Source organism: Lepidochelys olivacea (assembly GCF_965140295.1).
Source record: "Lepidochelys olivacea isolate rLepOli2 genome assembly, chromosome: 5".
In the NCBI taxonomy this organism is placed as follows: domain Eukaryota; kingdom Metazoa; phylum Chordata; order Testudines; family Cheloniidae; genus Lepidochelys; species Lepidochelys olivacea.
Window position 1 is genome coordinate 127,235,906 of NC_140415.1, and position 22,338 is coordinate 127,258,243.

Consider the following 22,338-nt stretch of genomic DNA (forward strand, 5'->3'; position numbering starts at 1 on the left):
GAGTGCAATCCCATTGGTTAGTGAAGATCTATGCAAAATAAATAAATATACAAAGTACCAAATGATATTTTTAGTTTCACATCCACTTCTTAAAATTTTAGGGCCAGATCCCCTGCTTGTGTAAATCAGCAGAGCTCCATTGGAATCAATAGAGCTGTGTCGCTGCTCTACCTGAGGATGTGACCAGTGATATTTCTATTACCATAGCACCAGTCACGCCAGGAGACCCATTTAGATGCAGATACCTGAAGAGCCTCTGCTGAAGTGCTCACCATTTAGGAAGGTAGCTTATTGCATACTTCTAATATAAGAGTATAGATTAGCTACAAAGTCTAAGGGAATAACATGAGATCACAAATTTAGGAGGAGGAAGGTATTGTTACCTGTAACGGGTGTTCCCTGAACGGGTAAGTTGTAATAAATCTGTACTCTGTAGTCTGTTCTCTCAGCTTGGCAGGAACTCCCATGACATCAGAGTTTGGAGGCCAACTATTGTCCCTTCCGTCCACAACAGCAGCATATGCTACACACCTTCCCAGGAGTCTAGGAGCTATTAGCGTCCCTAGCTGACAGTTAGCGAGAGTGTTAATGAATGTAAACACGTATCTCCAAATCTATAGGGAAGGTGTAATACTTGGACAACTTGTATCTTTCGAGGACAACAGTTACAGATAAGTAATTACCTCTTCTCCAAAGGTGCCGATTGTAACAGAACCCTGCTCCTGACCAGAGATATCTCCCTAGCAGAAGGGGGACACACAGAAGATTGGACCAAAGAGAAATCTCCAGACATGGCTCTCAAGCAGCATACTGATACGCAGACCTCTGTGCGCCAAGTGCCACATGGAAGCAAAGTGTCACAACCCCATGAGCTAATTAGAGAGACATTCCTCAGCCTTGAGGCATGTGAGGGCAGGAGAGCTGGGCACTTGGCCTGAGCATTTGCTGAGGAATCCGAGAGGGCAGCCTGGACTGGATCCAGAAGGACACGTCTGGATCGAAGAGAAGGGTCTGTCTGATGTCATTTTATAGCACAGCGTTCTATCCAGGAATAATAGCACATGCCGGCTCGGTGACTGACGGGAGGTGGTTTGCACCTGCTGGGGCCTAGGTTGGCCTCTGGGAAAGGCTAGGCTAGCCCTGACAACATCCTTCCTTCTGGGGTTTGCAGCAGCTGGTGATAGCCAGAGCACAGAATACATTTTCCTACTCCAGCACTCCCGCCATCCACCCCAGAACTCCCCTGACATGAGGGCTGCAGCGGGGGCGTCCCCTGCACTGGCGGTGTTCTCCAGGCAGGACTCTCACTCACAGGACTCCAGGAACTGGGGCTGTCAGAAAAACACCCAACATCATATGACTCATGAGAAAATCATGAGAACTGGCAACTCTTCAGCCCATCCCAAGCCCTGCTTCTGGAGAGCAAACCCCAACCACCTTCTCCCATCTGCTGCTGTCTTGGTCTCCTTTTACTCAGTCCCATTTTATTTTCTCTCTGGACTGTCTTGTCTCCATTTCTCACACTCCTGCCCCAGCCCTGCTCCCCTTGTTCCCATTCTCTCTGGGGAATTGGTATATTTTCACTAGAGTTGGGCTTGAATCAAAAATCTCCAAGCTATTTGGAGGAAGATTGGGCAAGCCAGAATCCAAACTTAGGTCTGGATCTAGTTTGCATCAGTCCCCTGTTATTATAAAAACCTCCTGTTCTGAACATGCACAAGCTTGAAAGCTAGCTCCATATTTTGTGATTTCAGTACAACCCTCCTTTTTCCAAAGCTGATCTTTGTTTTCCTTCGTGATCTTCCTTTTATCTTTTTCCAGCCTTAGCACTTTAACCTTCCTACGCTGTTGCTTTGCAGTCTTTGAATATTGTATCTTTGCTCATTAGTTATATTACAAATACCTTTTTCTTTGCCTTTTGTTTTACTTATGGTCTTATCCTGTCAGTTTAGGACTAGAGGAATAGCAAAGCATCCATAAGGCTCTTTTCCCCCCTTGTTAGCTGAGTGAGCTGGAAAAATATGTAAGGCGGTCCAGAGTTTTATTTCCTTCACTTGCAGCCTTGCTGATTCCAAAGGGCAGTGATTTCAGGAAGTGCATCTTAAGTGACTGACCAGATTGTAGCAGCAATGCCAAAATTACACTGGCTGTCAGGATATCTATGAATATTATAGAAGCCACACGTTGCAAGCCACTGAGTAAAGCAGTAACAGCTAGACACCTGACAGAAATTATAGCAGCGAATGATAATGTCACACATTATTAATCCAACCTCATTAGAATTTTGAGATTGGAACCTTATGAGCCTCCCAAGTTAAATCCTTAAAAATTAAACTAAGGTTCAAGACAGGCACTGGTTTTTTTATCCCTCTTCCTTGCCTTATTTCCATTTCAATTGGATCTGCACGGACGGAGTCATGCAGTTGCACGTTTTCATAGAATCATAGAATATCAGGGTTGGAAGGGACCTCAGGAGGTCATCTAGTCCAACCCCCTGCTCAAAAGCAGGACCCATCCCCAATTAAATCATCCCAGCCAGGGCTTTGTCAAGCCTGACCTTAAAAACTTCTAAGGAAGGAGATTCCACCACCTCCCTAGGCAACACATTCCAGTGTTTCACCACCCTCCTAGTGAAAAAGTTTTTCCTAATATCCAACCTAAACCTCCCCCACTGCAACTTGAGACCATTACTCCTTGTCCTGTCCTCTTCCACCACTGAGAATAGTCTAGAACCATCCTCTCTGGAACTACCTCTCAGGTAGTTGAAAGCAGCTATCAAATCCCCTCATTCTTCTCTTCTGCAGACTAAACAATCCCAGTTCCCTCAGCCTCTCCTCATAAGTCATGTGTTCCAGACCCCTAATCATTTTTGTTGCCCTTCGCTGGACTCTCTCCAATTTCTCCACATCCTTCTTGTAGTGTGGGGCCCAAAACTGGACACAGTATTCCAGATGAGGCCTCACCAATGTCAAATAGAGGGAGACGATCACATCCCTCGATCTGCTCGCTATGCCCCTACTTATACATCCCAAAATGCCATTGGCCTTCCTGGCAACAAGGGCACACTGCTGACTCATATCCAACTTCTCGTCCACTGTCACCCCTAGGTCCTTTTCCACAGAACTGCTGCCTAGCCATTCGGTCCCTAGTCTGTAGCTGTGCATTGGGTTCTTCCGTCCTAAGTGCAGGACCCTGCACTTATCCTTATTAAACCTCATCAGATTTCTTTTGGCCCAATCCTCCAATTTGTCTAGGTCCCTCTGTATCCTATCCCTGCCCTCCAGCGTATCTACCACTCCTCCCAGTTTAGTATCATCCGCAACTTTGCTGAGAGTGCAATCCACACCATCCTCCAGATCATTTATGAAGATATTGAACAAAACTGGCCCCAGGACCGACCCCTGGGGCCCTCCACTTGACACCGGCTGCCAACTAGACATGGAGCCATTGATCACTACCCGTTGAGCCCGACAATCTAGCCAACTTTCTACCCACCTTATAGTGCATTCATCCAGCCCATACTTCTTTAACTTGCTGACAAGAATACTGTGGGAGACCGTGTCAAAAGCTTTGCTAAAGTCAAGATACAATACATCCACTGCTTTCCCTTCATCCACAGAACCAGTAATCTCATCATAGAAGGCGATTAGATTAGTCAGGCATGACCTTCCCTTGGTGAATCCATGCTGACTGTTCCAGATCACTTTCCTCTCATGTAAGTGCTTCAGGATTGATTCTTTGAGGACCTGCTCCATGATTTTTCCAGGGACTGAGGTGAGGCTGACTGGCCTGTAGTTCCCAGGATCCTCCTTCTTCCCTTTTTTAAAGATTGGCACTACATTAGCCTTTTTCCAGTCATCCGGGACTTCCCCCGTTCGCCATGAGTTTTCAAAGATAATGGCCAATGGCTCTGCAATCACAGCCGCCAGTTCCTTTAGCACTCTCGGATGCAACTCGTCCGGCCCCATGGACTTGTGCACGTCCAGCTTTTGTAAATAGTCCCTAACCACCTCTTTCTCCACAGAGGGCTGGCCATCTATTCCCCATGTTGTGATGCCCAGCGCAGCAGTCTGGGAGCTGACCTTGTTCGTGAAGACAGAGGCAAAGAAAGCATTGAGTACATGAGCTTTTTCCACATCCTCTGTCACTAGGTTGCCTCCCTCATTCATTAAGGGGCCCACACTTTCCTTGGCTTTCTTCTTGTTGCCAACATACCTGAAGAAACCCTTCTTGTTACTCTTAACATCTCTTGCTAGCTGCAGCTCCAGGTGCGATTTGGCCCTCCTAATTTCATTCCTACATGCCCGAGCAATATTTTTATACTCTTCCCCGGTCATATGTCCAACCTTCCACTTCTTGTAAGCTTCTTTTTTATGCTTAAGATCCGCTAGGATTTCACCGTTAAGCCAAGCTGGTCGCCTGCCATATTTACTATTCTTTCGATACATCGGGATGGTTTGTCTCTGTAACCTCAACAGGGATTCCTTGAAATACAGCCAGTTTTCAGTGGGGGTCCAGGCTGGTGAGGGTGCCATCTGTGTGACCCCATATCAGGATCGAAACTGGGCAGGAGATGGTTTTCCCCTGAATGTTTTCAAAAGTTTGAAATCTTTTTCTACCTTGAATTGGAGAAAAAAGTTGAAATCTTGAAAACTTTGCAAACTAAAAAAAGATTTATCTGTTTGTTTCAGGCCAATTGAAACATTCATTTTGATTTTCACCTCTTTCTTTTTTAATCTAATTTTAGTCTAATTGGCTTAAACTTTGAAACAAACTCATTTTGAACAGGAAAAGCAAAATTTAAAGTTTTCAAAATGTCAAAACCATTTCAAAAGACATATTTTGACAATTTTGAAACTTTTTGTCTCTCTTTTTTCGAGTTTGGAAATTCATTGAAACCAAACCTGTTTTTCAAACAGTTTTAGTTTCAGTGAATCAGCACATTTAGACGAAAAAATGATTTGTTGAAAAATTCCAAACCAGCTGTCGTCAGGATCAGAGTCTTAAATGGTATTTTCCAGTTATTAGTGATTGTTGATTGTTGATTAGTTTTGAGTAAGATGGCTGGGTCAAGTGAGATGACAAGATATGGGATATGTTGGCCAGAGAGTACAAGAACAAGTAGTCAGAGGAAAAAGACCACAAGGGCGACCTAGAAGAAGGTGGTTCGAGGTACCAAAGGCAGACATGAAGAAGGCTAGTGTCCGCTTGGAAGACACACTTGGCAAGAATTCTTGGAGATCAAGAACAAGAGCCGCTGTTGACATGACAAGGCGAAGAAGTGTGGTGATAAGTTTCACAAGGAGACCTAGTCAGTGCTGTTGGTGGCTCATCACTTGGGATTTTCAAATGCCTCTATGGGATTAGGAGCACAAGTCCTACCAAAAGTCAGAGACTTGTGCTCCAAAATCACATAAGAGCTTTGAAAATCACACCTACAGTCACATAAGTAATAATTAGAATAACAAGGTCAGGTTCTGATCCTCTGACTCATCTTGAATAGCACCTTCCTCTGCAAATAATCCCCTCAAAGTCAATGGGACTGATCCAGAGAGAGGGGCTTGTGACCTGGTGTGCCTGGGGCAGCTCTCATTGGAAATGCCAAGGTCAGGGAAGTCTGCAAAAGGGAGAGCCGATATTCCCAAGACTGGTGGGTAACACTGAAGTTAAACTCCCCAAACAGTCTCAAACTGTGTTTCTGATCCCCACCCTGGTTATCAAGAAGCAAAAATAAAGGAATCACACAGCCCCCTTATTGCATTCCAGTTCTCTGGCTCTCAGTCAGCACATAGGTCCAGTACAGTGAGAAGTTATTTTAAAACTCTACTCACTGTACAAAATGTTCTTCTGACCCCAAAGGGCCAGCCATATTGCCAGGTCAGTATTAGGTTGGAAATACCACCCAAAATACCATGCGCTGCCAGTCAATCCTTTAGTGTCTATCAAGGTTCCTTCCTCACTCTGAACTCTAGGATACAGATGTGGGGACCTGCATGAAAACCCCCTAAGCTTATTTTTACCAGCTTAGGTTAAAACTTCCCCAAGGTACAAACTTTTGCCCTTGGACTTTATTGCTGCCACTACCAAGCGACTAACAGATATATAACCGGGAAAGAGCCCACTTGGAAACGTCTTTCCCCCCCAAAAAATCCTCCCCAAACCCTACACCCCCTTTCCTGGGGAAAGCTTAATAAAAATGCTCACCAATTTGCATAGGTGAACACAGACCCAAACCCTTGGATCTTAAGAACAATGAAAAAGCATTCAGTTCTTAAAAGAAGAATTTTAATTGAAGAAAAAAAGTAAAAGAATCACCTCTGTAAAATCAGGATGGTAAATACCTTACAGGGTAATTAGATTCAAAACATAGAGAATCCCTCTAGGCAAAATCTTAAGTTACAAAAAGACACAAAAACAGGAATACACATTCCATTTAGCACAGCTATTTTATCAGCCATTTAAACAAAACAGAATCTAATGCATATCTAGCTAGATTACTTACTAAGTTCTAAGTCTCCATTCCTTTTCTGTTCCCGGCAAAAGCATCACACAGACAGAGAGAGCCTTTGTTTCTCCCCCCTCCAACTTTGAAAATATCTTGTCTCCTCATTGGTCATTTTGGTCAGGTGCCAGCGAGGTTATTCTAGCTTCTTAACCCTTTACAGGTGAAAGGGTTTTTCCTCTGGCCAGGAGGGATTTTAAAGGTGTTTACCCTTCCCTTTATATTTATGACAGTGTCTAAAACTAAAGGTTTATTATAAAGAAAAAAAAAGAACAAGAAGAGAGTTGTTAAATGGTAAAGCAATGACATGCATACAAAGACTTCAAAGTCCATATATATCAGGTTCTTAGCAGTATTAATGAGTCTGCTGGCTTGAAAGTCCCTCTGGACCACATCCACAGCTTGGAGGAGTCATTCAGTCCTTTGTTCAGAGCTTTGGTTTATAGAAAAGTTATTCCGGAGGTAAGAAGCAGGATTGAGGACAAAATGGCGATGATGCAGCTGCCTTTTATAGTCTTTTTCCATGTGGCTTGTACTTCCTGTGTCCCAAACACAAGCTGCACAGCACATGGCATGGAAAAGCCTTAGAGTTCTGTCCACCGGCATGCCCCTACATGTCTTGCTGACTCATAAGACGTAGTCCCTGGCATTTCAATGGGTTCATTGTACCGCTGATGGCCCCTGATGAGACATCGAACAGGCTAGGCAGTGTTGATGCCAATCTGTTTGGAGGACAGAAACACAGCACAAGTTTGGAAATACAAATATACCATACATAACTATAACTCACAATACAAAGGTGATACAAACATATTAACAAGATCATCATACTTGGCAAATCATAACATTTTTGCAGATACCTCACACAGCATATCTGGCACAATTCATTGCAATTTTATAATATTGATATCAACAGTATCATAAAGTGTCTCTCATATTCCATACAGTGTCACAGGGCTATCCAGTGTGAGTAGGGGGATCTGAATCCAGCCCTTGGTTTTTAATGGAAAATGCCAAGATAAGGCTAAATCTCACACTCGATCCGTGATGTAATTTGACCTCATCTTTTGCCCATCTCTTTTCAATGTGATTTATTTTCCTGTATGTTAATTTTGATGATCAAAAGAGTAAGTGCCTCCACTCAGCAAATTCCATTACTTGGATTTCACTTTTTAATGTCCACCTTTAATTTTCTATGGATGACTTTTCTATTTGCACATGCTTGTAAATCTTGCTCGTTTGCGAGTAGCCTTCTGTCACATTTGAAGTTAAATTGTGTTTAGATCATCTCCACTGCTGGATGAGCTGTGGCCACTCCAGTGACTCTAACAAATTAGCAAGATCTTATTTGTATGCTCAGCTGCACTTTGTTTTAATCATGTTTATGCTCTAATATGTGTAAAATTTGCTGGCCCTTGTCCCTGAATATCCGTGGTATCTGCAACTACTTGAGCTCAACATTAGTTCTGTTTGCACATATTAAATTCTAATGTATTTTCCTAGTGTGTTTTCAGATTTCGATTACTGCCTACACTGTCCTATATTGCTTTGGCTGTAGCTCAGATGTCTTTATAAATGACACAACTGATTGCTGAGCAGAGCTCTGATTTCTGAGACCCTTTCCTGCAGAAACATGTCAAAACAGAATAAACCAGTAATTTTATATTTTAAAAAAAAATCCAACATTCTATTATTTACCTGTTTCTCCTGTGTTATTTACTTCAGGAGGAGAGAAACAAACAGAGTTAGAATTCTTACATAGTCTATTAAGGACTCCATTGCAATGTTTCCTCCCGAGCAAGGGCTTGAAACCTGATGTTTGAACCAAATTCCAGTTGGAATGGATTACATTCTGCCTGTGTGAATTCCCCCGCACAGTATGGATGGGATGAGATAGCCCTGCACTTCCTGCCCTAGGTTGTTTGGCTAGGCTGATGTGCATAATTAAACAGCTGCCAAATTCCACTGCAGGCCACATTTCAGTTGAAGTGATCCTTCTATTCCGTAGAGTGCAATGGAAAGTTCATCATTAAGAAGTCAACATTTGTCACCTGTCACCATGCAGCGATACCTCAAATCACCCCCGAGTTTATTTTCCAGCTACATCTTATAGAATCATAGAATATCAGGGTTGGAAGAGACCTCAGGAGGTCATCTAGTCCAACCCCCTGCTCAAAGCAGGACCAATCCCCAATTAAATCATCCCAGCCAGGGCTTTGTCAAGCCTGACCTTAAAAACTTCTAAGGAAGGAGATTCTACCACCTTCCTAGGTAACGCACTCCAGTGTTTCACCACCCTCCTAGGGAAAAAGTTTTTCCTAATATCCAACCTAAACCTCCCCCACTGCAACTTGAGACCATTACTCCTTGTCCTGTCATCTTCTACCACTGAGAATAGTCTAGAACCATCCTCTTTGGAACCACCACTCAGGTAGTTGAAAGCAGCTATCAAATCTCCCCTCATTCTTCTCTTCTGCAGACTAAACAATCCCAGTTCCCTCAGCCGCTCCTCATAAGTCATGTGTTCCAGACCCCTAATCATTTTTGTTGCCCTTCGCTGGACTCTCTCCAATTTATCCACATCCTTCTTGTAGTGTGGGGCCCAAAACTGGACACAGTACTCCAGATGAGGCCTCACCAATGTCGAATAGAGGGGAATGATTACGTCCCTCGATCTGCTCGCTATGCCCCTACTTATACGTCCCAAAATGCCATTGGCCTTCTTGGCAACGAGGGCACACTGTTGACTCATATCCAGCTTCTCGTCCACTGTCACCCCTAGGTCCTTTTCCGCAGAACTGCTGCCTAGCCATTCGGTCCCTAGTCTGTAGCGGTGCATTGGATTCTTCCGTCCTAAGTGCAGGACCCTGCACTTATCCTTGTTGAACCTCATCAGATTTCTTTTGGCCCAATCCTCCAATTTGTCTAGGTCCGTCTGTATCCTATCTCTACTTGCCACCATATCTACCTCTCCTCCTAGTTTAGTATCATCTGCAAACTTGCTGAGGGTGCAATCCACACCATCCTCCAGATCATTTATGAAGATATTGAACAAAACCGGCCCCAGGACCGACCCCTGGGGCACTCCACTTGACACCGGCTGCCAACTAGACATGGAGCCATTGATCACTTCCCGTTGAGCCCGACAATCTAGCCAACTTTCTACCCACCTTATAGTGCATTCATCCAGCCCATACTTCTTTAACTTGCTGACAAGAATACTGTGGGAGACCATGTCAAAAGCTTTGCTAAAGTCAAGAAACAATACATCCACTGCTTTCCCTTCATCCACAGAACCAGTAATCTCATCATAGAAGGTGATTAGATTAGTCAGGCATGACCTTCCCTTGGTGAATCCATGCTGACTGTTCCTGATCACTTTCCTCTTGTGTAAGTACTTCAGGATAGATTCCTTGAGGACCTGCTCCATGATTTTTCCGGGGACTGAAGTGAGGCTGACTGGCCTGTAGTTCCCAGGATCCTCCTTCTTCCCTTTTTTAAAGATTGGCACTACATTAGCCTTTTTCCAGTCATCCGGGACTTCCCCCATTCGCCACGAGTTTTCAAAGATAATGGCCAATGGCTCTGCAATCACAGCTGCCAATTCCTTTAGCACTCTCGGATGCAACGCATCCGGCCCCATGGACTTGTGCACATCCAGCTTTTCTAAATAGTCCCTAACCACCTCATTCTGTTGGCCACCTACTCCCCATGCTGTGTTGCCCAGCGTAGCAGTCTGGGAGCTGACCTTGTTCGTGAAGACAGAGGCAAAGAAAGCATTGAGTACATTAGCTTTTTCCACATCCTCTGTCACTAGGTTGCCTCCCTCATTTAGTAAGGGGCCCACACTTTCCTTGGCTTTCTTCTTGTTGCCAACATACCTGAAGAAACTCTTCTTGTTACTCTTAACATCTCTTGCTAGCTGCAGCTCCAGGTGTGATTTGGCCCTCCTGATTTCATTCCTACATGCCCGAGCAATATTTTTATACTCTTCCCTGGTCATCTGTCCAATCTTCCACTTCTTGTAAGCTTCTTTTTTATGTTTAAGATCCGCAAGGATTTCACCGTTAAGCCAAGCTGGTCGCCTGCCATATTTACTATTCTTTCGACACATCGGGATGGTTTGTCCCTGTAAGCTCAATAGGGATTCCTTGAAATACAGCCAGCTCTCCTGGACTCCTTTCCCCCTCATGTTATTCCCCCAGGGGATCCTACCCATCAGTTCCCTGACGGAGTCAAAGTCTGCTTTCCTGAAGTCCAGGGTCCGTATTCTGCTGCTTACCTTTCTTCCCTGTGTCAGGTTTCTGAACTCGACCAACTCATGGTCACTGCCTCCCAGATTCCCATCCACTTTTGCTTCCCCTACTAATTCTTCCCGGTTTGTGAGCAGCAGGTGAAGAAAAGCTCCCCCCCAGTTGGCTCCTCCAGCACTTGCACCAGGAAATTGTCCCCTACATTTTGCAAAAACTTCCTGGATTGTCTATGCACCGCTGTAGTGCTCTCCCAGCAGATATCAGGATGATTAAAGTCGCCCATGAGAACCAGGGCGTGCGATCTACTAGCTTCTGCAAGTTGCCGGAAGAAAGCCTCATCCACCTCATCCCCCTGGTCCGGTGGTCTATAACAGACTCCCACCACTACATCACTCTTGTTGCTCACACTTCTAAACTTAATCCAGAGACACTCAGGTTTTTCTGCAGTTTCGTACCAGAGCTCTGAGCAGTCATACTGCTCCCTTACATACAGTGCTACTCCCCGACCTTTTCTGCCCTGCCTGTCCTTCCTGAACAGTTTATAACCATCCATGACAGTACTCCAGTCATGTGAGTTATCCCACCAAGTCTCTGTTATTCCAATCACGTCATAATTCCTTGACATCACCAGGACCTCCAGTTCTCCCTGCTTGTTTCCAAGGCTTTGTGCATTTGTATATAGGCACTTGAGATAACCTGCTGATCGCCCCTCATTCTCAGTATGAGGTAGGAGCCCTCCCCTCACAGATGTTCCTGCCTGTGCTTCCTCCCGGCTTGCCCACTTGCCTCAGGGCTTTGGTCTCCTTCCCCCGGTGAACCTAGTTTAAAGCCCTCCTCACTAGGTTAGCCAGCCTGCTCGCAAAGATGCTCTTCCCTTTCTTCGTTAGGTGGAGCCCGTCTCTGCCCATCCCATGGTCAAAGAATCCAAAGCCTTCTCTCTGACACCACCTGCGTAGCCATTCGTTGACTTCCACGATTCGACGGTCCCTACCCCGGCCTTTTCCTTCCACGGGGAGGATGGAAGAGACCACCACTTGCGCCTCAAACTCCTTTATCCTTCTTCCCAGAGCCACGTAGTCTGCAGTGATCTGCTCAAGGTCATTCTTGGCAGTATCATTGGTGCCCACGTGGAGAAGCAGGAAGGGGTAGCGATCCGAGGGCTTGATGAGTTTCGGCAGTCTCTCCATCACATTGCAAATCTTAGCCCCTGGCAAGCAGCAGACTTCTCTGTTTTCCCGGTCAGGGCGGCAGATAGATGACTCAGTCCCCTTGAGGAGGGAGTCCCTGACCACCACCACCCACCTCCTTCTCTTGGGAGTGGTGGTCGTGGAACCCCCAACCTCAGGACAGCGCATCTCATGCCTTTCAACCAGCGGAGTCTCCTTCTGCTTTCTCCCCCCAGACGTATCATCTGGTCCACTCTCCGCAATGGTACCTGTGGAGAGAACATGAAAGCGGTTAGTTACCTGTGTCTGCGTTGCTGGTACCTGGACATTCCTCTTCTTCTTCTGGAGGTCACATGTTGCCACCCTTCTTCATTGGCCTCTTGGCTCCGCTGTGCAACCTGCTCTAAATCTTTAGAGCTTTGTGCCCATAGAAGCATATCCTGACTTTTGTCCACTACACTATAAGCGAAGGGTGTGATTCCTGCGCTCGTGTACACATGCTCATGGTAGCTGCCCTCAAACTAGTGCGAGTATAAATAGCCATGTAATCATAGTAGCAGGGGTAGCAGCAGCAAAGGCATGGCTTAGAGGGGGTACATACCCATCCGTTTGAGGTGGGTTTTTCAGCATGGCTGGGCCATGTGGGATGGCTTCTGAAAGCCAGCAATAGTCAGTGTAAGCAATGCAGTGTCTATACTGATACTGCATCGACCTAACTACATCATGGAGTTGCAGTTATGAAGTCAGCAGAGCAGGCGAGTTACATTGGCGAGAGTGAAATTTTAGTGTAGATACTCACATGGTTAGGTTGTTGTAAGCTGCCTTGTGTCAGTTTAACTCTGGCCCTAAACCAAATGGTGCCCCCGGTGAAGAGTATCTTCAGCGCGCCCCCCTCCATTTGTTAAATTTTTGGATACCTTACAGCACCCTGAGCCCAGCGCCCCCAAAGCCTGGCACCCTAGGCAGTCACCTGGGTCGCCTGCCCCTAAATCCAGCCCTGTCAGTAGTGTACACCAGGGCTTATACTCATGCTAACTATCCTCATTGAGAGCTAGCATGAGTTATGAGTACATGAGCCTGGGAATCACACCCCTAGCTCATAGTGCGGATGTAGCCTTACATAGAAGCTATGCATTCTACCTGCCTGATAACCACAAATAGCTGATGGCTTTTTATTAGAACTGGGCAAATAAATGATTTTTCCATTAGGAGCTGAACTGAAAAACCAAAACAAATAAATTTCAGTTCAGTTCAAACAAAAATGGGACTTTTTCAATTTTTCTCACAGAAATGAAAAACCAAAAAAAATCATTTGGGGTTGAATTAAATTTTTCAGTTGACCCAAAATGAATCTTTTAAATAAATATTGCTGAATTTCTAAACAAAACATTGTTGCAAAATGAAAAGTCAAACATTTTAATTCAAAGTGATCAAAACAAACCATTTTGACTTTTTTTTGCGGGGAAACAAAACTGTTTTGTTATCAGCCAAAACTCTGCCAAATTTGACCCAAATTCACAAATAGTTTCAGTGCCCCCCAAAATGCATTTTTTGGGGAATTTACCATTTGCCAAAAAAATGCACCCAGATCTACTTTTTACTGGCTTTTGGGGTAACTTGTAAGCATGTTGGGATTGCCATGGGTGAAAAGTGCTAAATAATTGCACAATCGTCCAATCCGTATGTTTCCCTATATATGTTGATTGTTGTGACAAATAAGAAATTGTTGGCATCCATAGATATTTTATTTCTACAGCAAGGCAGGAACTCCATTTAGATCCATGTGCTTTTTTGAACTGGCACTTGTTCCTCCAGGAACGGTACATGTAAGTCGTCTTAAAATCTGCTTAGGTGGCCTGGCCTTTTATTCCATATAATACCTACTCTGCACTTAAGGAAATTTCACCTAGTCCTCTGCAGACTGACCCTGACATACTATAGCTTAAGTGCTTGTAACTGACAGAAGCTTAAATAGACTTGTGGCATGCACAGCCCATTCTCTGTTCCTTTCAGGATCTTACGTATTTCAATAATCTCCCCCTTGGTGAAGAATGCAGACATGGTTTCAATAACTTTTAGAAATAGCTCAGATCCTTCACTGCCTGACACACGGTGAGGGCTCTTTGCTGCAGCTTCCCTGACTTTTTAGGTAATATTTTTCCCTTTTGTGAACAGAATATATACACAATATTCTGAATATAGGCTCATTTGTCCCGTGTACAGGACTGGGATATTTCTGAGGGTTTTCTAGGATCATTCTGGTTTCCCCCAATCAATGCTTAGTGTCATACTAAGCTGTATGTCCCGGTGTGGCCTGGTACCTACCTTCCTTGGGCACTTTTCAAAATCCCAGCCCTCCAGATCCCATTATTTTTAGGGCAAGATGTTTCTCCTTCACCCGTACATTGGTATGTTGCCTTGTAACATGAGCCCATTGTAGTCAACAAAGGTTCTTCCATTAATTTAACTCGGTGTTTGTTAACATTAATGCCTAGCTCTGACATAGCCCTTTTCAGCAGCAGAATGCAAAGGCTTTACAAAGATCAGTATCATTATCTCCATTTTATAGATGGGGAAACTGGGGGTGGGGGGAAGTGACTTGCCCAAAGTCACCCAGCAGGCCAGTGCAGAGCCGGGAACAGAACCAGCATCTTCTGCCTTCCAGTTTAGTGATCTCTCCACCAGGCAAAACTGCTTCTAATCCCAGGCCCTAGCACAACTGAGAGAGCCAAAATTACTCTCACCCATAACAAGCTGAGCTCTTTTTCCCCCCACCACTAGAAACAGAGGCAGGTTCAGGATGGTTTAGGGATGAAGTCTGGGTTGAGCTCTCATGTTATCCAAACCATCTCTGCCTAATTCCCTCATACATATATGTATTAAATTTACAGCCTTTGCTTTGTTTTGCAATCTTTTGTAACTGACTTAATTAACAATAGCATACATAAAAGGCACTGAGGAAATAGAGGAAATCAGATAAACACCAACAAACAATAGAATTGAATGTAGCTTCCATGGAGGAATCATCAGGGTGAGAACGTTTAATACTATATCAAACCAAGTTAATTGAGTGTGAAAGATAATTATGATGAAAGGGGTGATGGCACTGAGCAAAGATCATCATCCATATAGCTTCAAAAACATGTTTTTAAAAGGATAAATGTCAAATGAAATCCAGTTGGAGAGTCTAAGGGCCCATCAGGAACTAATCCTAAAATTAAATCTCTTTCTCAAGATAAAGTATCTGGGACTTTGATTATTAAGGGTAGACTGTACCCTGGTCTTCTACAACTAAGTAAAGGCACCCCCTAGCTTGCTTGGTCTATCTGGATTTTGGCTCCAACATTGGTGTAGAACACAGCCTCGGCTTTCAGGACAATCTGCCCCCTGTGAGAAAGTGGGCAGGGAGAGAACAGGTAGTGGGTGAGGCTGGGCTCCACCCCCTCACTCCCTGGCTAGAGCTGGTGGCTAGGTGTCAGGTTACATTTCTTTGCTGTTGTTCTGCAGATCTAAAGGGAATCCTGGGCGTGTTCTCCTCTGAACCACTCCTTTGGATGGCCCGCATTCATGCAGAGGGCTAGAGATCCACCCATAGCACAGAATCCAGAGGATGATGGCTTTAGTTCTCTTAAGCTTATAAAACCTCTCCGGATTTTACAGAGTGCAAAGACAAGATTTTTTCTTGCATATTACAAGCACCAAGAAGAAGACGAAGAAGAAATAAATGAAGGAAATGCCTGATATAAATTTAGATTAGATAATGTAGGTAGACGGGTGTGTGTAGATAGATATTCTGTATGGATAGAGGGTAAGGCGCTGATCCTGCATTTTGTTGTGCTCAGTGGACTTCAGCACTCTGCCTATGGGTTGCTCATTGCACAGAGTAAGGCTGGCAAGATCAGACTCCAAGTTCCATAGCTATAAAATTACAGGGCATGCAATTTGGAAATATAAATTGTTCTCGTCCACCTTGGTCTTCCCAGGACACCACGTAGTCACAAATGTTTCCAGTTGATTATTCCTCTAGCATATAAGCTTTCACATTTGAATGTCAAGTAGGGAATTTGTCCAGTGATCAATATTTAATGGGGAGAGGTGCTCCTGGTGCTGTAGAATGCTTTTTATTGCAGCACGTGAGCTATGAAATATTTTGTGCTTTTATTTACTTCTTCTGCAATGCTTGTTGAATTGAAGCCAGATCCTGCCACCCTTACTTGTGTTGAGTAGCATCTTACTCCACATGGTACTGCTCAGTGTGAGTAAAGCTCGCATAATCTGATCCTTAAATATTAATGAAGGCAGACTCAGTATCAGAGTTGCTGTTGTAATTATTCTGCATATAGTCGCCTTCCATCCCCTTGTAGATAGGCAATAGTATTAGTAGTAATACGGCGATGCAGACTCCCAATCACGACCCATGGTGCTAGGCACGCTATAAACACATCGTCAGAGACAGCCCCTTCCAGAAGGAGCTTACATTCTAAATAGGGAGGAGAAAAGATAGGTTAGACATTATAGAGAGGAAATTAATACACCAGGAGGGGGAGCATAAAGCTGAAACACAAATATTGATTGTGAATGCCATCCACTTGGAAACCATTAATGCTGAGAAAGACATAGGTGTGTTGAGGCAAAAAGGCATATGACACCGTAGGGTTCATTTTCAGAAGAGACACATGACAGGCCAGGAAGGTGATAGTTGAAACTGGAACAGGTCTTCAACCAATAAAAAAAATGCACCCCTGATACCACGTGTGAGCAAGAGCATCTACCAGGAGGCTCTACAAACACAGCCCAGTTGTGTAGGCTCCAAGGTTGTTCACTTCCAGGGGGCTGGCTTTATCAACAAGGAAAACACCAAGAAGATATAAAGATCAGCTCCAACTTTCTCCTCTGACTTGACTGCTCCGAGAGCTCCTACCAAAGGACTTGTCAGCCCACACCCTAGATCCTCTGTCCGCACAGAGCCACTCCCACCTCCCTTATATACAGGAGGATTAATGAGCAACCTGCATCAGTACAATCCATTTAACCCATTCCCAGTAAGATCAGCAGGATGTGGGGACAGGGAGGGCAGGTGTTTCAGGCAAAGGCTGTGAGCCTGTTACAAGGAGTTATAAAAAATAACAAGTGGTCATGAGAAGGCAAATCAGACACTCCTCTTTCCCCCAGCCCTCTGCTGTGTCTGGTGTCATTTAGATGAGAAAATCTTTGGGGTGTAGACGCTGAGCTGTATCTTTGTACGGCGATGTGCCTAGCGTGCTACCGGGCACTGTGAAATAATCAGGCAAGCAAAAGCACCCTTTGTAAGACGTGGCACCGGATTGGACAGCCGGTGACGGTGCACAATGCCATTGCCTTGTCACACCTGTGTCAGGAGGACGTGACTCCAGCAGAGAATTTGGCACAGGTTCATAATCATCCCCAGGCCCAAACTACATACTCTTCTGGCAGGCCTTTTACAGGCCTTTCTGCTGCTAGCTGCAGATTCGCAGTGCAAGCTGGGGTTTGGCCTCAGTCGGCAGAGCTGCCTCAGCCCTAGGATTCAGTGGCTTGGGTCTCCCAGTTCCTTGCTGATACATTCTCACGCCAATCCCTAACAGCGTGTCTGTGGTGTGTGGGGGACTTCAGGGGAATGTTAGTGGGAGCGGAAGGAGAAGAAGTGTATTGCGGCTGGGCCGGGCAGGGAGTTCTGTGGGTGTTATTCCACTATATATTTTTGTATGCATATTTTAAAATGAACTCTGTGCCTGGAGCTCTGGACAGATATTTGGGAGAGAGCGAGACAAAGTTAACGGATGTGTTGTGGCGCTCTCTGTTCCCATTGTCTTCGCTCTCACACAGACTGCTCAGTGACCTTCCTTTTGAAGGTACCACCATGTTGCATGCAGCCGTACCATTCACACAGTCCTTCAGCTTAACTACCCCTTCTCCCAAGGGGTGTGGGTGGGGAAAGTCTCTCTGCACAGAGAGCTGCCTTTATCAGGCCCGCCCGCCCGCCCACCTACCTACCTACCTACCTACCTACCTACTCACTCTCTCTCTCTCTCTCTCTCCTGCTTCCTCCCTTGCCCCTCCTTTCTGTGCTCTTTTATCCAATCCCCTTGTTAATGGGCTAACTAGCTCATTAGCTACTCATTACCCCAACCTGAGCCAGTGACAGGAACTCCTCTCCTTATTCAGGCCTTCCTCAGGGCCTACCTGGTTAAACAGTGGCCAGAGTGTTGGGTCAATTGCTGATTCCCAGCACCTCTGCCACAGACACGTTCTTCCAGTTCCATCCCCAGGACCTTCAATCCACATTATCTCATGAAGGAAAACACATGGCCTTGATAATGCATCCACTTAACTCCGAGTCACCAGAGCGCACACAAGGCTTCATTCAGTCTGACTCCATCATTGGACACAAAGGACCATGTGCCATGACCTACATACTGTGCAGCTCTTGGCATACATTTGGCACTAGGAACATAGGCACTGCCAGATGGGATCAAACCTGGGGTCCACCTAGTCCAATATGCTCTATCTAACTGTGGCAACACCAGATGCTTCATAGGAAGGTGTGAGAAATCCTGCTGAAGCCAGTAATGGGTTAATCTGCATATCAGAGAAGCTTCTTCCAAACCCTCAATACTACAGGTTGTCTTAGGCCCTAAAACATGGGGGTTTGTGGTTGGGATTTTGAAAGGGGTCTAATGGAGGTCAAGTCAATGGGAATTGGGTGCCTAACTCTTTAGGCTGGATTGCAAAGTCCAGCCAAGATCCTTCCCAAACCTTATATTTTAAACCCCTACTATCATAATTCTGGATGGTCCCAGTGTCCAGGCAAATTTTGGATCCTTTCTGGAACCCTGCCAATGACCTCTTATGGCAGGGAGGTCCCCTGTATAAATGAAACAACAACATGTTAGGGAAGACAGCAGATACAGATCTTCATGCACTGTACATTGGCCATACTGGCCTCCTGAGAGAGACATGGCTGTTACAACATACCTTTATAAGACACCTACAAAGAGCATTAAGGGACAGATTTTTAAAGGTATTTAATTCCCATGGGAGTTAGGAGCCTGAATGCCTTTAAAATTCTGGCCTTATGTGTTAACATTTGCTATATCTGTTCATAAATATCTTTCCCCCAGAAAACCAATAGCGCCACACCAGAGTGAGCAGAATCCCCTTTTGGACATCTCTGCCAAATCCCCAGTGCACTGGAAATTTCATTGTTGCTAGTTTGATGCATTTTAGCCTCTTCTAGAAATAGCTCCCCTTCGAAAATGTAAACAAATAATGCCTCATTTTCTTTCTTCAGCTACAGGTAATCCTGCCGTAACATTCAAACCCATATAAGGCTGCAAATGTCCCAGGATTACACCACATTATGCATGTTGAAGCCAGAATCAATAACTGGTAATAGCAAAGGGTCATACATGAAATCTGAAGACATACTGAGACTAGTTTAATAAGGTTTGTGCAACAGCTTCACTTGAGGAATTTCAAGATGTAACACAAAAGCGGCTGCCTGCGGAGAGGTCCAATATAAACAAGCCACTCCTCTCCCTGAAACTGAGTTTATTAGCTTGGAGAGCTGTAGTCTAAGGAGCAGGAGAATATTTTTGGAATGCTCTCAATTAAGTGACAATCTAATATCCTCAGACTCGCAGCAGACAGCAGGGAAAGCTTCAAATGAAAAACCCTCCTGATAATAAATGTGTCATCAGGCAGGTCTTTGGGCAGGTAGGCTTCATGGCTGACTCTATCATTGCTCTTTGAGTGGGCTCTACAGAACAATGTGGTAAGTATGTCTATGTCTATGTTAACACTTGTCAGAGTATAATCTTAGGGTCTGTGCTACCAGTAACAAGCAATTTCCAAACACAAATTGACATAGAAGACCCCCAAACTATGGGGCCTATTCTTCCACGCTATTGGGTCTGGAAGAACAACCTGGGAGCCTGGCTCTGAGATGGGAAAACTGAATCTGCCCATGTGCACTCCAAAGCTCTGGCTTTATGTGGGTGGAGTGGATTTTACCTATAACAGGTAAAACATTCCAGCCCCAAAGTGCATGTCTCTAAGGGACATTTGATTCTTTATTGCAATTACACTGGCCTTTTTGGCACATGATATGAAATCACAAAAGAAACCATAGGATCATTAGTATAAGAAATGGTCTTGGAATGGTCATGGAGTCGTAATTTTCTTGTGTTTTGGGCCAATGTTGTGCAGAATGTTTTGTGCCTGCTTTGCGGGAAGGGGGATGCATCTTAACAAAATGTGTCAAGTATCAGAGAGGTGGCCGTGTTAGTCTGGATCTGTAAAAGCAGCAAAGAGTCCTGTGGCACCTTATAGACTAACAGACGTATTGGAGCGTATTCGTGGGTGAATACCCACTTCGTCGGATGTATGTAGTGGAAATTTCCAGAGGCAGGTGTAAATGTGCAAGCAAAATGTGGTGCAACATACTTAATACACACACCTCCGGTGTTGGACATGACCAGGTGTCTACTTCTCTATGATGTCTTCACAGTAATCAGTAGCCACTAAATGATGCTATATTTGACTGATGTACCAGGTGAACTCAGCTGCTAGGATTCAGTGCGTGTTGAGTTTCTTCAAAGTCTGTTTCAAACAGGCACCAAAGAAATGGACATCACTTAAACTAACACGATACGCAACCTTTTCCTTTCCAGTAATTCTAGAAAAGCTATTAGAGCTGGTCAGAATGTTTCATGTAAAATACTTTAATGACAAAAATGGCTTTTTTGACAAATCATGAATGTTTCTGTGGGAAATGTCTGGCTTTTGACTAAATTTGAGGTGTTTTGTTGAAAATGAAAATAATTTTTTTAAAAAATGTAATTGGGCTTCAGCAACTGAAAATCAAAAAAAAAAGAATCTGTCAGAAACTAAAAAAATTTCATTTGTTTTTTCAACAAAAACCTGCAAACGTTTGATAAAAATTCTTGATGAAAACCAAAACATTTTTCTTTTCTGTCTTGGTTCCCAGGAACAAGAAACTTTCCATGAGCAGACGTGTGATCTGTTTTCAGTTTCTGCTTTAATCAGAGTCAGAGCTGGCGCACTAGCCGCAACTAGTGGGTTCTGACGCATTTCCAAATGTTTTCAGTTGCTCACAACTTTCAGAAATTTTCAGGCTTTGGGCTGAAATTTTCAAGGCCTGGTCTCTGCTTGGGGGTGAATTTTGTCAGAAATTTGAGTAAAAATGCTTCATCCATCTTCGTGATGATATGGAGTTACAAAACAACAACAAAACCTTTCCACGCTAATAAAATCATTGCGATATTTTTGGACCAGCTCCAGTGCTGGAATGGGTGAGGCTAGAGAGTGAAATTTGGCAAGGGAATAGCTCCTGGATTGGCCAGGTGCCTTGTGCGCTGGTGAAAATGAGTTTGCATTTAGCCAAGTTAAGAGATTTGACAACCAGTTTTGTGTAAAAGTGCAGTAGTTTTGCTTTGAAGGCTGCACTGAGTTGCATGTTGCCAATTCAGACACAGATCAGGGACTCAGAAGTTCTGTTAACCTCATTCCTTGGCCACCTGCACTGTGCATTTAAACCTATGCAACGAATGAGATGGCTCCTGTGCAAATTGTAGCCTGCAAGCATGTCATTAAAGGTAGCCTAATGATCAGGCATGGGGTTGAGGTGGCATGTAACCTTGGCATTTCTTCATTTTGGGGTGCTTGGCTTTGCAGTCTTCATATTCTCTATAGCGAGCATTGTCTCTGAAATTAGATCAGCCTGAGATATGTTTCCTGCCAAGAGACAGTGGCCTTCTCCCCTTCTTCTCCTGCACAAAGTTTTGGAATGCTGGGGGTTTTCTTCTCTTTGGGGGCTGAGAATGGTGAATAGAAACCCTGAGCCTTATTGTCAGTTGTACTTAGGCCTCCTTGCACCATTCTGGCAACATAAAGGGGCCTTAAAGTGTATGGAAGTGGCCCCTGAGAACTTCCCCAGTGCAGGGGCTCCCCCTACCCAGTGTAGGGCTAGTAATAAAGGTGCCCTGCTCCCACGTTGGCATATGGAATTCTCTGTGGCATGTCAGGGATGGCTGGAGTGCACTGCTCTAGCTCTTCTCTGCTTCCAAGGGAGACAAGGGTAGCAGAGGGTAAAGCAGAGCGGTCCTGAGGCTGCTCTAATTTATGCCAGGGGTCAGGTAGGCCCCAGCCCAGCCCCAAAATACAGGATTGCAACAGTGTCTTTACACCCCCAGCGTGGGAGCAGAGGGACTTAGAATCAGCCCCACTAGACTTTACCACCTAGCTGTAGGCCGTGACCAACCCAAGGCCTGGTAGGAAAGCAGCTTGGGGAGAGTATTATGGAATAGTATTCACAGGCACCAGAGCTAAGCTTGAGTCAAATCAAATCAAGGTCCGGGGCCTCCCGACATGGGACTGG

At 44.7% G+C, this 22,338-nt stretch overlaps 1 long non-coding RNA gene across 1 annotated transcript in view; it reads right to left on the bottom strand.

Annotated features, from left to right (window-relative positions):
* Positions 1 to 6,379: 6,379 nt before the first annotated feature.
* LOC311520729 overlaps positions 6,380 to 22,338 on the bottom strand; it is a 105,644-nt gene continuing 89,685 nt past the window's right edge. The window contains exon 3 of the long non-coding RNA XR_014711687.1: positions 6,380 to 7,224. This is a non-coding gene — a long non-coding RNA (uncharacterized lncRNA). The remainder of the gene's footprint in view (positions 7,225 to 22,338) is intronic.